Source organism: Mercenaria mercenaria, chromosome 4 (assembly GCF_021730395.1).
Source record: "Mercenaria mercenaria strain notata chromosome 4, MADL_Memer_1, whole genome shotgun sequence".
In the NCBI taxonomy this organism is placed as follows: Eukaryota; Metazoa; Mollusca; class Bivalvia; order Venerida; family Veneridae; genus Mercenaria; species Mercenaria mercenaria.
The window spans coordinates 83,395,127-83,411,696 of NC_069364.1; the positions used below are offsets into that span (position 1 = coordinate 83,395,127).

The 16,570-nt window shown below is 38.3% G+C and overlaps 1 pseudogene; it reads right to left on the minus strand.

The window, feature by feature from the left end:
• LOC128556496 (uncharacterized) overlaps positions 1-16,570 on the minus strand; it is a 32,963-nt pseudogene extending 16,393 nt beyond the window's left edge.

A 16,570-nucleotide genomic window follows, 5' to 3' on the forward strand; every position in this document is an offset into this window, starting at 1 on the left:
AACATTAAAATGACCAATTTTTACAAAGTCAGCGGCTATAACTGCTACATGACTGGATGAATCCGGACGCGAATCCCCAGGTGCACAACTACACATGCTGACCAACATTCCTGTAAAGTTTTGTGACTCTACGTCAAATACTTTCAGAGCTACGCGCGACACAACATTTTCGGAAGGACGGACGGACGGACGGACAAGAGCAAATCTATATGCCCCCCCCCCCCAAAGTGGGGGCATAAGAAAACAACTTAACAATACATCATAGTTGTGAATTACAAAATATTTACACTAAAGGTGAACATGGAGCAATAACACATGGGAGAGAGATCGAAGGTACTTCAGTAGTTTATTTAAAATTTTGAAAAAGGGCTCTCTGATGTTAAGCATGTATAATTTATATAAAAACCTGCCCCAGTGCCATTTTCTGGCTTTTATATGTCAGTTGGGAGTATAAGGAAGGATTCCACTAAAAGCAGGTAACATATAACTCGGGTTTTACTGAAACAAAAGAACCTCCTGCTGATGCCAATGCTCTGATAATCGGTAACCATAAGACAATATGAAACTACAACTATCACTGAAGGTGATGACTGTAACCCCTATTAATGACACTATACATTGCAATTTGACACACACAAGATTGCATAATTATGTGGACTGTATGTATATAGACTCTATGTATATAGTATAGTAACAAAAAACAAAGTCCTATAACTCTGTAGAATATGTATCTAAAAGAATGTAACATGCACCATGCACAACTAGGGTTGGTACTGATCACTTGTGTGAAGTTTCAGTAAATTGTGTGCAAGGGTTCAGGAGACTAGGTGCGCATAAGATTGCAAATGCAGACTCTAGTTATATGGTATAGTAACAAAAAATGGGTTTACAACCATTTGTCGAAAGATAAATGAAAGAATAAGACAATTAGTCAAATGGACAAACTAAAGAATGGAAGAATTGTCGAATACGACAAATGCTTGAAACATATTTTAAAATATGACACTTCGCCGAATAATTGTTTGTGATATTTTCGACGTTGTGTCGCAGTCTGGTCTATTTGATTACTTAAAACACATTCAAGAATATGTTACACACAATTTGACCAATTAACTAGGTGAGCGAAAATCAGAATTACTCTGCGAGCATGTATACAAGCCTTCCAATACGTATATCCAGAAGCTACCATAGCAGCCTGTTTCTTTCACCTGGCACAGGCTCATTGGCGTAATGTTGGGGATCTGGGCATGAGACAACAGTATCTGGAGGAAGAGGAATTCGCAATTTCATTGCGCATATTTACGGAACTTGCATTTGTGCCACCTACCTAAGTCACAGATGTATTTGCAGAGCTATGCGAAGCCATTCCAAAAACAACACACGATTTCATACCATATATGGAGGAGACGTAGGTTTAAATCAAAGTCTAAACCTGATGGAACAATGGTGTGTGCTCCAAACATAACAATAAATAAATAAATAAATTTCTCAGTCATTACTATTGTCATAACAATAAAAAACTAAATAAATAAATAGCACTACGTGTTATTATGTAGTTACTCAGTCATAACTCATTCTTTGCTTTTGATGTTTTGGACAAGTAATTTCGACAAGATTTCGAAAACTTTTCGACGAAATTCGACACGTATATCATTTCTATCAAATATCCATTCTATCACTTGTCGTATTTGATCACATGTCCATTCTGCCAATTGTCTTATTCCATCATATGTCTTTCGACGTAATGTCATGCACTGACAAAAAACAAAGTCCCATAACTCTGCATTTTTTTTTTCTGAAAGAACCTAACATGCACCATGCACAACTACTGTTGTTACTGATTACTTGTGTGAAGTTTCATTAAACTGTGTCAAGGGGATGAGGAGATATGATGCGCAAAAGACTGTGTCTACAGACAGATGGTCAGACAACCTGAAACCAGTATACCCCCGCTTACAACTTCATTGTTCGTATGGTACAATAAAGAATTATGACCCTTTGTAAACTCAATTATCTGATGATGCTGTCAATTTTTTAATTTTAATTAATTTCCACTAAGAGTTTTCTAACTAATGGTTACGTATGTTTGGTGAGGAGGATGTATTAATTTCAGTCCAAAACATGTTGTAACTGTAATATTGCACACAAAACTTTAATAAAATTTTCTAAATAAAAAGGCCCTTGAAATAATTCCAACCAAGGTTATCTTATTTGGCAGTGTATAAGAGTAGTCATAAGTGGTTTTAGACCAGTACAGTTAGTGGTTGCAGACCCACAGACGTGATGTCACTCCTAGGTCAAGTGATTCAGCCAGCCAATGAGAGATCAGTTCCATAATTATCAGCGACATTTTCTGTTAACATTGTTATTATTTATATATCCTTATGGATCTGCAGAAAAGCTTTCAGGAATTGGTCAAGTAAGAAGTGTTTGACATGTATATCAAGGGTGTAAAATTCCACTCGCCTGCTCGCATTGGCGAGTTAGATACTGGATAGGACAAGTGGACCTCGCTGTATACTCGACCGATCTGGCGAGTGCTTTTTACGTTGTAACTTTACCAAAATTCAGCAAAAATGTTTTGAATTACATCGTGAAAAACGATAACAAACTTTGCATCAGTAGATGCTTTGAAATTCAATCGCATACTGATAATGATTGCGCGCTAGACTGTGATTATTATTATTATTATCATTGCACTTATTATTACAAGAAAACCATGTACCATAAGCCAGTCAAGATAAACTTATTTATCCGAGTTAATGTTATTGTCATAATTCATTTTCCTGTACTTTGTCAAAGCATGGCAAATCAACATCCGTAGTTTATTTGGAGAGTGACCAGGTGGTGGAGATGACAAAAATACAGTGAAAAAAAAAGAGAAAAATGTCCCCTGTGAAAAGAAAATTTAAGCAGAATTAATATGATTTAAAAAGGAAACGTAGTGTACACAGGAATATTATTTGTCTACTGTGTGTTATATTTGAAAATTGTTGTACATAATGTTTCTTTTATAAAAGTGACAGTATTAAAAATGTCACCAAGATAGTTGTAATTTTATTAGGGTGTGTGCACGTGACTATTCACTAAGGGCGAGCAGAGTTTACTGGCTACTAGTCCTGAAGGGCGAGTGATGTGAAAATCTTTTTACACCCCCAGTATATGCTCTATTCTTGTTGTCTGACTGACTGCATTATATTTCATGGAATAGGCTCCTGTTTGGTGTAAACTTTCACTATACAAGTAAAGCTGATGACAAAATAGAAAAAGTGGAAACTCCACAGGTCGCTCAACACGACAAAAACGAAAATGTTGCAGGCTCGGTTTGATTGAACCTGTTCATGGACAGTAGTGGAAATGCAGGCTACCCTGGTCCACGCCCAGTGAAAACAAGTGAATGAAGTATTGCCACCTCTGTGCAGTCTGGTCAGGATCCATGCTGGTCGTTTCAAAGCCTATTGCAATTAGAGAAACCATTAGTGAGCAGCATGGATCCTGACCAGACTGCACGGATGCGCAGGCTGGTCTGGATACACGCTGGAGTCGCAAACACACTATTTTGGTTTTATCATGGTGTGGCTTAAATGTACAAAGTTTCAAAACTATAGCTCATATATTTCTGACAACTTGCAAAAAAAAATCAAAGGCCTGAAGGGCCTGAGTCGGCTAATGATTGATGTACTGACAGTATAGTCTACCAGTTTCAGTTTGTTTTTAGTTTTTTTCTTAAAATTTCATAACACAGCTCGATATTTACCCAAAATATTATATCCGGATACGATTACACTTTTCTCCAGTTTCAACAATATATCTTACAAATTGTGATAATACGAAGACATTTAGCAGCAATTGGCAGTATCTGACATTGAAGTTTATGGTTAAATTACCTCTTATTTAAATCTTTTCATAAAAAAGTTGTTTCGTTTCATGAAAGCAGCCAAACATAGACGATCTACTTTCGATTTCAAAAACTACAAGAAAATACAATTTAATGTTTCGCCGATTTGTTTATTTCTCGAAAAATAAGAATTAAAATCATTTTTAATATCAGTAGTAACTAAACAAACCAGTAAGAGCTTCTTCTTCCGATAATTTATCCGTTTACTGACTGCAAAATTCAACCCACGCAAAGTTTATAGAAATCATACAATGCGTGTTTACGTTCAATGTGGGAGAATTAAGGCTGATCGGCTATGTTACCTAACACATCCAGACGATTCAGATTTTGTTTTTAAAAAAGCATTGTGTGCGTTTCTGTAATTTTATATACGTTTTTATACGCTTAGAAATTATTAGACATGCGTATTTGCATTATTTCTATACGTAATTTACGCTAATACGCATCTTATCTGGAGCCCTGTGGAACTATTTTTTGTCTTTCGCTGGATGTTACCCAAGTTTTGTAAGCCTGCGCAATTCTTAAAATGCACATTTATGCTTAATGAGTTACATTCGAGTATTGCACAATTACTAGTCATAAATATGACAGATTACATCGTATATTGGTCATAGCAAAGGGAATTGACACAACTTAACTTCATTCAAGCAGTGAACTGTTTGAAGTTTGAGAAATCTAATAGAACTACATCCCTTCACGTGTTATTCGGTCCATTTAGAGAATCGCTGAACAGCAAGGACTCGTCAAAAGGCTTTCAGCCTTTAGCCAACTCAAAAAAAAATGAATTTGACACAGTTCAGATTTAGGTTTTGTGTCACTAAGATCTTACCTTTACTATCTGATGTGACAGGCCTCTGTTGTTGGACATCCTCATACTTGTCACAGTAAGACAGTTCACTCGCTCCCAACCTTCTTGAGCCTGAAATATTTCTTTACTTTTCAATTCTTGATTTTTTAAGTGTTCCAATCAACTTGAAGTTTATAGGCAATATGATTATGTACCTTAACCTTTAGCCTGCTTGTGGCAAGTGATTCTGCCTTTGCAACCAGTGCAGCCCTAAATGAGCCAGGTCTGCATAATTCAGTAAGTAAATTTTCATTGAAACCCCTTCAAATAATGTACAGTATTGCCCAAATTGAATAATGGATGAGTCCAATTTAGAAATTATGCAGGCTTGAGGTTAAACTACAAGATGCTTTTGTAGAAAAGCTAATGTTCCCCCCACCCAAGGCGTAGTCATACAGGCAAGAAGTCAATAGGGGACAGGAGCCAAAGTCAAAGAGACACTAGTGGTTGGCTGCAATTGGGATCATCTACTTGGCATGTCCATTCATCCCACCACTACGTTTCAACACTCTGGGCCTAGTGGTTCTAAGTTATGAATTGGAAACAGTGGTTCTTAAGTCACTGACCGAAAATGGTTTTCCATGTTCAGGCTCCTGTGACCTTGACCTTTAAAGAGTGACCCCAACAATTAATTTGGGTGGAATCTACTCTGCATGATCAATCATCCTGTGAAGTTTCAACATTCTGGGTCAAGTGGTTCTCAAGTTATTGACAGGAAATGGTTTTCCATGTTCAGACCCCTGTGACCTTGACCTTTGATAAAGTTACCTTCAAAAATAGGTCGTCTACTCCAGCAGCCCTACCATCCAATGAAGTTAGAAGGTTCTAGGTAAAATAGTTCTCCAATTATAGACAGACAGACAGACAGATGGACGGACAGAAGGACGGAGACAGACAGGGCAAAAACAATATGTCTCCCCCAGTGGGGGGAAGACACAATTCTATTCCAGAAAGAAGACTTTGATACATAATGCTAACATGATTCTCATCAAAGATTTACAAAAAAACAAGAGGACCATGATGGTCCTGAATCGCTCACCTATCCCCACATGACCCAGTGTTGAACTGAGTATGACATCGTTATTTCTATTATTTGACAAAGTGACCTAGTTTTTCAGCACATGTGACATAGATATCATCAAGATAACAAATTCTGACCAATTTTCATGAAGATCCATTGAAAAATATGGCCTCTAGAGAGGTCACAAGGTTTTTCTATTATTTGACCTAATGACCTAGTTTTTGAAGGCACGTGACCCACTTTTAAACTTGACCTAGATATCATCAAGGTGAACATTCTCACCAATTTTCATGAAGATCTCGTGAAAAATATGGCCTCTAGAGAGGTCACAAGGTTTTTCTATTTTTCGACCTACTGACCTAGTTTTTGACGGCAAATGACCCAGTTACGAACCTGACCTAGATATCATCAAGCTGAACAGTCTCACCAATTTTCATGAAGATCCATAGAGAAATATGGCCTCTAGAGAGGTCACAAGGTTTTTCTATTTTTAGACCTACTGACCTAGTTTTTGACCCCACGTGACCCAGTTTCAAACCTGACCTAGATATCATCAAGATGAACCTTCTGACCAATATTCATGAAGATCTCATGAAAAATATGGCCTCTAGACAGGTAACAAGGTTTTTCTATTTTTAGATCTACTGACCTAGTTTTTAACCCCACGTGACCCAGTTTCGAACTTGATCTAGATATCATCAAGGTTAACATTCTGACCAATTTTCATGAAGATCCATTGAAAAATATGGCCTCTAGAGAGGTAACAAGGTTTTTCTATTTTTAGACCTACTGACCTAGTTTTTGACCGCACATGACCCAGTTTCAAACTTGACCTAGATATCATCAAGATGAACATTCTGACCAATTTTCATGAAGATCCATTGAGAAATATGGCCTCTAGAGAGGTCACAAGGTTTTTCTATTTTTAGACCTACTGACCTAGTTTTTGATCCCACATGACCCAGTATCGAACTTGACCTAGATATCATCAAGGTGAACATTCTGACCAATATTCATGAAGATCTCATGAAAAATATGGCCTCTAGAGAGGTCACAAGGTTTTTCTATTTTTAGATCTACTGACCTAGTTTTTACCCCCACGTGACCCAGTTTCGAACTTGACCTAGATATCATCAAGCTGAACATTCTGACCAATTTTCATGAAGATCCATTGAGAAATATGGCCTCTAGAGAGGTCACAAGGTTTTTCTATTTTTAGACCTAATGACCTAGTTTTTGACCCCACGTGACCCAGTTTCAAACTTGACCTAGATATCATCAAGGTGAACATTCTGACCAATATTCATGAAGATCTCATGAAAAATATGGCCTCTAGAGAGGTCACAAGGTTTTTCTATTTTTAGACCTACTGACCTAGTTTTTGACCCCACATGACCCAGTTTCGAACTTGAGCTAGATATCATCAAGGTGAACACTCTGACCAATATTCATGAAGATCTCATGAAAAATATGGCCTCTAGAGAGGTCACAAGGTTTTTCTATTTTTAGACCTACTGACCTAGTTTTTGACCCCACATGACCCAGTTTCGAACTTGACCTAGATATCATCAAGGTGAACATTCTGACCAATTTTCATGAAGATCTTGTGAAATATATGGCCTCTTGAGAGGTCACAAGGTTTTTCTATTTTTAGACCTACTGACCTAGTTTTTGATGGCACATGACCCAGTTTCGAACTTGACCTAGATATCATCAAGGTGAACATTCTGACCAATTTCAAAGATCCCATGAAAAATGTGACCTCTAGAGTGGTCACAAGCAAAAGTTTACGGACGCACGCACGCACGCACGCACGGACGACGGACGACGGACGCCGCGCGATCACAAAAGCTCACCTTGTCACTTTGTGACAGGTGAGCTAAAAAACAGGTCTGGAATTTAAATAGAACATAGAGTGAAATCTCCCTAAATGAAGATGCTATCTTTTCTCTTTACTTAATGCGCTTTTAGGAGCTTGATGTACTGTTCACATTGATATGTGATTTCATCACAAAACTGCCAGTTTCAATTCTGTTGTTTATTATTTCTGTGTTCTTACAAAGAACAAGAGGACCATGATGGTCCTGAATCGCTCACCTGTCCCCACATGACCCAGTTTTAAACCGAGTATGATGTCGTTTTTTTCTATTATTTGATATTGTGACCTAGTTTTTGAGCTCATGTGACCCAGTGTTGAATCTGATCTAGATATCATCAAGATAAAAATTCTAACCAATTTTCATGAAGATCCACTGAAAAATATGGCCTCTAGAGAGGTCACAAGATTTTTTATTATTTGACCTACTGACTTAGTTATTGAAGGCACGTGACCCAGTTTCGAACAAGACCTAGGTATCATCAAGGTGAACATTCTGACCAATTTTCATGAAGATCCATTCAAAAGTATGGCCTCTAGAGAGGTCACAAGGTTTTTCTATTTTTAGACCTACTGACCTAGTTTTTGACCGCAGTTGACCCAGTTTCAAACCTGACCTAGATATCATTAAGATGAACATTCAAACCAATTTTCATATAGTTCCCATGAAAAATATGGCCTCTAGAGAGGTCACAAGGCTTTTTAGCTATTTGACCTACTGACCTAGTTATTAAAAACACGTGACCAAGTTTCGAACAAGACCTAGATATCATCAAGGTGAACATTCTGACTTATTTTCATGAAGATCCGTTGAAAAGTATGGCCTCTAGAGAGGTCACAAGGTTTTTCAATTTTTAGACCTACTGACCTAGTTTTTGACCACAGTTGAACAAGTTTCGAAATTGACCTAGATATCATCAAGATAAAAATTCTGACCAATTTTCATACAGATCCCATTAAAAATATGGCCTCTAGAGAGGTCACAAGGTTTTTTTGTTATCTGACCTACTGACCTAGTTATTGAAGGCACGTGACCCAGTTTCGAAACTGACCTAGATATCATCAAGGTGAACACTCTAACCAATTTTCATGAAGATCCATTCACAAGTATGGCCTCTAGAGAGGTCACAAGGTTTTTCTATTTTTAGACCTACTGACCTAGTTTTTGACCGCAGTTGACCCAGTTTCCAACTTGACCTAGATATCATCAAGATGAACATTCTGACCAACTTTCATACAGATCCCATGAAAAATATGGCCTCTAGAGAGGTCACAAGGTTTTTTTATTATTTGACCTACTGACCTTCTTTTTGATCGCAGTTGACCCAGTTTCGAACTTGACCTAGATATCATCAAGATGAACATTCTGACCAACTTTCATACAGATCCCATGAAAAATATGGCCTCTAGAGAGGTCACAATGTTTTTTTATTATTTGACCTACTGACCTAGTTTTTGACGGCACATGACCCAGTTTCGAACTTGACCTAGATATCATCAAGATGAACATTCTGACCAACTTTCGTGAAGATCCCATGAAAAATATGGCCTCTAGAGAGGTCACAAGGTTTTTTTATTATTTGACCTACTGACCTAGTTTTTGCCCGCAGTTGACCCAGTTTCGAACTTGACCTAGATATCATCAAGATGAACATTCTGACCAACTTTCATACAGATCCCATGAAAAATATGGCCTCTAGAGAGGTCACAAGGTTTTTTTATTATTTGACCTACTGACCTAGTTTTTGATCGCAGTTGACCCAGTTTCGAACTTGACCTAGATATCATCAAGATAAACATTCTGACCAACTTTCATACAGATCCCATGAAAAATATGGCCTCTAGAGAGGTCACAAGGTTTTTTTATTATTTGACCTACTGACCTAGTTTTTGATCGCAGTTGACCCAGTTTCGAACTTGACCTAGATATCATCAAGATAAACATTCTGACCAACTTTCATAAAGATCCCATGAAAAATGTGACCTCTAGAGTGGTCACAAGCAAAAGTTTACGCACGCACGGACGCACGCACGGACGCACGCACGCACGGACGACGGACGCTGCGTGATCACAAAAGCTCACATTGTCACTTTGTGACATGTGAGCTAAAAAGAAGAGAGGCATATTTTTAAGTCAGCAAGACGTAAATACAAGAGAGCCATGATGGCCCTAGGTCGCTCATCAGAGTAACACACCATATCAGTGTAAACATATGCAACCTGGTGACCAAGTTTTTGACATCACATGACCCAGTTTCACCTTCATCTGAGTTTCCAAGGAGATAAACATTCTGACCATATGTTTCATGAAGATTGGAGCAAAAGTGTCGCCTCTATAATGTGTAAAAAAGATTTTTCTTTGATTTGTCTAGTTACCTAGTTTTTAACCCAACTGTACCCAAATTTAAACTCGTTCGAAATTTCATGGAGACAAATATTCTAACAAATTGTCATTAAGATTAGACCAAAAATGTGGCCAGAGTGTAAATAAGCATTTTTTTATTTGAATAAGTGTACTAGTTTTTGACCCAGATAAAAACATGTCCATGATTTCATGAAAACAAATATTCTGAAAAGTTTCATGAAGACTGGAGCAAAAAAGTGGCATCTAGAATGTAAAACAAGCTTTTCCTTGGATTTTACAAAGTGACCTACTGTTTTTGACTCTACCTGACCCAAATTCAATATCATACAAGACTTTATGATATAAAACATTCTGACCAAGTTTTATGAAGATTGAATCAAAAATGTGTAAACAAGCTTTATCTTTGATATGACCTGGTGACATAGTTTTTGATCTCATGGATTCAGATAAAAAGTCATTCGTGATTTCATGGAGACAAAGATACTGACCAAGTTTCATGCACATCAGATGAAAAATGCATCCCCTATTGCATACATAAAGTTTTTCTTTGATTTGATCGGGTGAAATAGTTTTTTGAACCAAGATGACACATATTCGAACTTTACCTAGATTAAATCAGGACAAGCATTCTGACCAATTCTCATGAGTTTCAAACTAAAAATAATTGGCCACTAACCTAAGAGTGTTAACAAGATTTTCCTTTGATCTAGCTTAGTGATTTTAATAGATCTTCAAGATAAATATTCTGATCAAGTTTCATGAAGATAGGGATTACAAATGTGGCCTCTAGAGTGTTATTAAGCTTTCCTTTTAATTTGGCCATGTGACCTAGTTTCTGAACTCACACGACCCAAATTCAACTTTTACCTAGAAGTCATCAGACAAACATTCTGGCCAATTCTAATGAGTTTCAAACTTAGAATGTTGTCTCTAGAGTGTTAACAGGATTTTCATTTGATATGGCCTAGTGACCTAGTTTTTGATCCCACATGACCCAGATTTGAACCTGACCTAGAGATCATCAAGATAAACATTCTGATCAAGTTTCATGAAGATAGAGTAATAAATGTAGCCTCTAGAGTGTTAACAAACTTTTTTTCTACAATTTGACCATGTAACCCAAGTTTTGGACCCCACACAACCCAGATTCGAACTTGACCTAGAGATCATCAAGATAAAGATTCTGAGCAATTATCATCAGTTTCAAACTTAAAATGTGGTCTCTAGAGTGTTTACAATATTTTCCTCTAGACTGGCCTAGTGACCTAGTTTTTGACCGCACATGATCAAGATTTTAACTTGGCCTAGAGGTCATCAAGATCATCAAGATAAACATTCTGATCAAGTTTCATGAAGATAGGATCATAAATGTGGCCTTTAGAGTGTTAACAAGATTTTCAAATGATGGTATACTGACCTAGTTTTTTATCTTACATGACCCAGTTTTGAACTTGACCTAGAGATTAACAAGACAAACATTCTAACTAAGTTTCATAAAGATTGGGTTAACAAGGCAAATGTTGATGAACGCGGGACGACAATGACTCGTCACAATAGCTCACCTTGAGCTCTTCATGCTCTGGTGAACTAAAAACCCAATAAAATATCAGCCATGAATTAGCTTCTTAACACATAATAAATGTAAGAGCTGTGAATTAAATCAGTAAATACTAAATATCATTTTACCTCACTGTATTGTTGTGTGCCCTTTAAGGCATTATTTTATCATGGGAGATACCTACACAGAACTACTAGCTGGATAGCTTCCTCAAAAAGAGGACTGTAGACCTAAGTGAGGTTTTAAAACAAACTCCAACACAGTGTTACTTCCCCTTATCGGTACAGTAGACACTGCTACCATGTATAAATTGGGCTGAATTTCAGCCGAGTTACATTTTTCATTATTTTAATTTTGTTGTACTAAGATTTTATCTCATTAGTTAAATATTATATGTTTTGTTAGTAAAACGAGCAAAACAAGAGCTGTCTCCATAGGATGACACATGCCCCCGATGGCACTTTGAATGAATAGTTATGGCCGATGTTAGAGTTTAGGACCTTTGACCTACGGAGCTGGGTCTTGCGCGCGACACGTCGACTTACTGTGTCACACATTCATGCATAGTTATTTTAAAATCCATGCATGAATGACAAAGATATGGACTGGACATGCCCATCAATGCACTATCATGAAAAATGACCTTTAACGTCTAAGTGTGACCTTGACCTTTGAGCTACGGACCTGGGTCTTGCGTGTGACACGTCGTCTTACTGTGGTACACATTCATGCCAAGTTATTTGAAAATCCATCCATCGATGACAAAGATATGGACCGGACACGCCCATCAATGCACTATCCTTTAACGTCTAAGTGTGACCTTGACCTTTGAGCTACGGACCTGGGTCTTGCGCATGACACGTCGTCTTACTGTGGTACACATTCATGCCAAGTAATTTGAAAATCCATCCATCGATGACAAAGATATGGGCCGGACACACCCATCAATGCACTATCCTTTAACGTCTAAGTGTGACCTTGACCTTTGAGCTATGGACCTGGGTCTTGCGCGCGACACATCGTCTTACTGTGGTACACATTCATGCCAAGTTATTTGAAAATCCATCCATTGATGACAAAGATATGGACCGGACACGAAAATTGCGCACAGACCGACAGACGGACAGACAGACGGTTCAAAAACTATATGCCTCCCTTCGGGGGCATAAAAAACTAAAAAATAATGCAGTAATACTAAAATTACTTCATTTTCTAATGTTGTGACGCGCACCTGCTAAAAATGCAAACAATGAAATTAGCTGACTGTATTTTGAGTACAGAGAATTTGACGAGTGACATACTGCAAAATATAGATATCAAATACTTTCATTATGTTGTTAGGTTGTGACATAAATGCCAATCTGACTGTAGATTAAGGCAAGCATTTGGTTTACTAGGCGTTGCCAAGCGTGCCGCCTGCATTCTAGGATCACGTGGTTGTACTATCTTCAAGTGATTTGCTTGAAGGGAGGGATGATTGTTTGACAATATTCCTGCATGGAGGTTGGTTTCAAAACCCATGTGATTCAGTCAGTGACCTTAATCACTCCGCCAAGGAGACCCCTTTGACTCGCTCTATTCAGAAAGGCAATCTGTTATAATTATGTTAGGCTATGTTTAAATTTCAAATCTCATCATGGTAGGAAATGTATTCATTGACAAGTTCTTCAAAATATAACTTTGGTATAGAGATTTTTCTAATCAGTTGATTTGAATGCCCAGTGTACAAACTGATGGAAAAAAATATTTTACATAAACAGGCATGTGTATTCTGGTAAATAAATGCACACACTGTCTTTATATTATCAGCATTTCATTTGTACCACAACTATACATGTAAAGAACGTTACCAAAGTTGCAATTTTACTACTCCATAGTGTTTTTGTTGACTGAGAAATCTATAAAATCCAAGAAAATTAGTCCTTCATAAATTATAATGATTACACATTGTATTAAGTAAAATAAACTCACTACAGAATGCTCTTGATCTATTTTTTAATGGTACACTTTCTGCCCTCCATGATACTTGTGATGCTGCTGTTGGTACTTGTGCCCCTTTTCCTGCTTTATTTCCTCCACCTCCATTGAAAGACTCTTCAACTGTATGTGCAAGGAGAGTTCGATGTCCTACAAGACTTCTCATTGATTTATAAGTTTTAACAGCATCCAAATCCATCTGTTAAAAAAATATTCCCATTAGTACCTGCAAACTATTCATGGTTCTGAAAACTAAATTGTGTGCTTGAGAGAAAACATATTCAACTTGATACTGGACTGCCAAAAATAACTAACAAAATCCTGCTTTACTTCTGCCAAATTAAAGCCGAGTAAAAGGCTCAATCAATTGAAATTGGAGATATCAAGTTTCCATTACATTCAACTTCAATAACATACAGCAGAATTTGCTGTGAAAGAAATCTAAATTTATGTGTGAACTCTGAAGCCTACCTATTTCTGTAATAGACAAATTGTGAAAATTCGAAACTAGCATTGTCACAGGAGTAACGAATTATGCCCCAATAATATGGCCTTGTCACAGAACTAAGCTAAATGTCAAAGCAGAACTTGCTTGACCTTTGACCTTAAAACCAATAGGGGTCATCTGCTGCTCATAATCAACATCCCTATGTAGTTACATGATCCTGGACCCAAGCATTCTAAAGTAAATGTCCTGAAATGGTTTAAATGTTCCGGTCACTCTAACCTTTGACCTTTTGAACTCAAAATCAATAGGGGTCATCTGCTGATCATGACCAACCTCCCTATTAAGTTTCAAGATTCTATGCCCAAGAATTCTGAAGTTATTGTCTGAAAACTGTTAACTCTTCCAGGTCACTGTGACCTTGACCTGTGACATACTGGCCTCAAAATCAAAATGGGTCATCTGCTGGCCATGACCAACGTTCAAATTAATATGTATGATCCTAGGCAAAAGCACTCTCAGGTTATCATCTGGATACCATTTAAATGTTTCGGATTATTGTGACCCTGAACAATGACCTACTGACCTCAAAGTCAAAACTGACCTGTATTTCATTTTGTAACACCTGTGTACCAAAACCTATGATCCTAGGCCCAAGCACTCTCAAGTTATCATCCAGAAACCGTTCAATTGTTCTGAGTCATTGTGATCTTGACCTTTGATCTTACTAGCCTTTTAAGTCAAACTTGACCTGTTTTTCATGATGTTACACCTGTGTACCAAAATTTATAATCCTAGGCAAAAGCATTCTCAAGTCATCATCCGGAAACCAGGGTCATTGTGACCTACTGACCTGAAAGATGAACCTGACCTGTAATTGACCAAAATGTATGATCCTAGGTCAAAGCATTCTCAAGTTATCATCAGGAAACTGTTTAACTGTTCATGGTCACTGTGACCTTGACCTTTGACCTAGTGATATCAAAGTCAAATTTGGTCTGTATTTTCTGAATATACACCTGTGTACCAAAAACTATTTAAATCTGTCAAGCTTTTCATGAGTTATTGCCCGGAAACCATGAAAAACCAACTGAATGACAGACAGACAGACCAACCAACCGACCAACAAGCTCACTCTCATATAGCCCCTTAAACTTCATTTTGTGGAAGTTTAATAATGACTTTGTTACATGTGTATGAGGTATATCATATTGGCCCAAGAATTCTAGTGCAATATAAACATAAAATAGGTACCTTCAGTGGTTGCAGTGCCAGTTCTGGTGATGGAGCTCTAACTGACAATAAAGCCTGCACTGGTTCTGCTTCTGTTGAATGGGCCATCTTATCTGCAGCTTCTTGAACCTTTCTCTCTAGAGATACTTTTAGTTGTTCCATTCGTTGAGGAGATGCCTCATTGGCACTTGTCATAACTTGTGTAGCTTGCTGTTGAACAGATGGAAAAGCCATCTTAAGGGACTTTTTTTTCATATATACAGAACTTGAACATGATGACATGACTGGTCTTCTAATTTCCAGAAGCTGCTGCATCGGGACTTGTGCATCATCTCCAGTTCCTAGTGGCGGTGGAGGAGGTGGTGAAGCCATGCCAGATGGAGCTGCAGGCTTTCGTGGCATAAACCCTGATGCAGGTGGTGGTGGCGGAGGTGCACCCCATAATTTAGCTGAATATGGTTGAGCAACTTCTGGCCTAGGAGGTTGTGGTGGAGCACCCCCTGGTGGTGGTGGAGGTGGTGGTGGAGCACCTCTTTCAAACATTAAAGACCGAGATGGTGCTCCAAATGAAGAATGCAGACGTTCTTTTCCAGGCAGCGGTGGTGGAGCACCCCCTGGTGGAGGTGGTGGGGGTGGAGCACCTCTTCCAAACATTAAAGATGAATGTGGTGCTCCAAATGAAGAAGTCTGAGGCAAAGGAAACGATGCTAAATTTGAAAGTGGGGCTGCTCCCATCAATGGTACTGAATCAAATATAGGTTGTTGACCAAATGCAGGTGGAGGTGGTGGCACTCTTCTTTTTGCAAGGGGCAGAGACTTTGCACACAATGATACAGCTTGTAGCTGTTGAGTAACCGCTTTTCTAGGCAGCGGTGGCGAAGCAACCCCTGGTGAAGGTGATGGGGGTGGAGCACCCCCTGGTGGAGGTGGTGGCAGTGAAAGCTACCCCTGGTGGAGCTGGTGGGGGTCGAGCACCCACTGGTGGAGGTTGAGCACCACTTCCAAACATTAAAGATGGAGATGGTGCTCCAACCATTGACATTCTAGAAAATGGTGAGGATGCCTGTAAGCAAAAACCTACATCCCTCATCGCTGGCAATGATTCAAACATAGACTCTTTATTAAATGTTTGAGATTCAGGCACAGCAGGTTGCTGCTGCTGTTGTGGTTGAAATTCAGGTTGATACATCCTAGAACGTGCAACAGGTGAGCTCTCTATCTTTCTTTCTTCAGTTTCTGGTAAAGAAGCAAAAACTGCTCGATACATCCTAGAACGTGCAACAGGTGAGCTCTCTGTCTTTCTTTTTTCAGTTTCTGGTAAAGAAGCAAAAACTGCTCTCTTAATCTTTT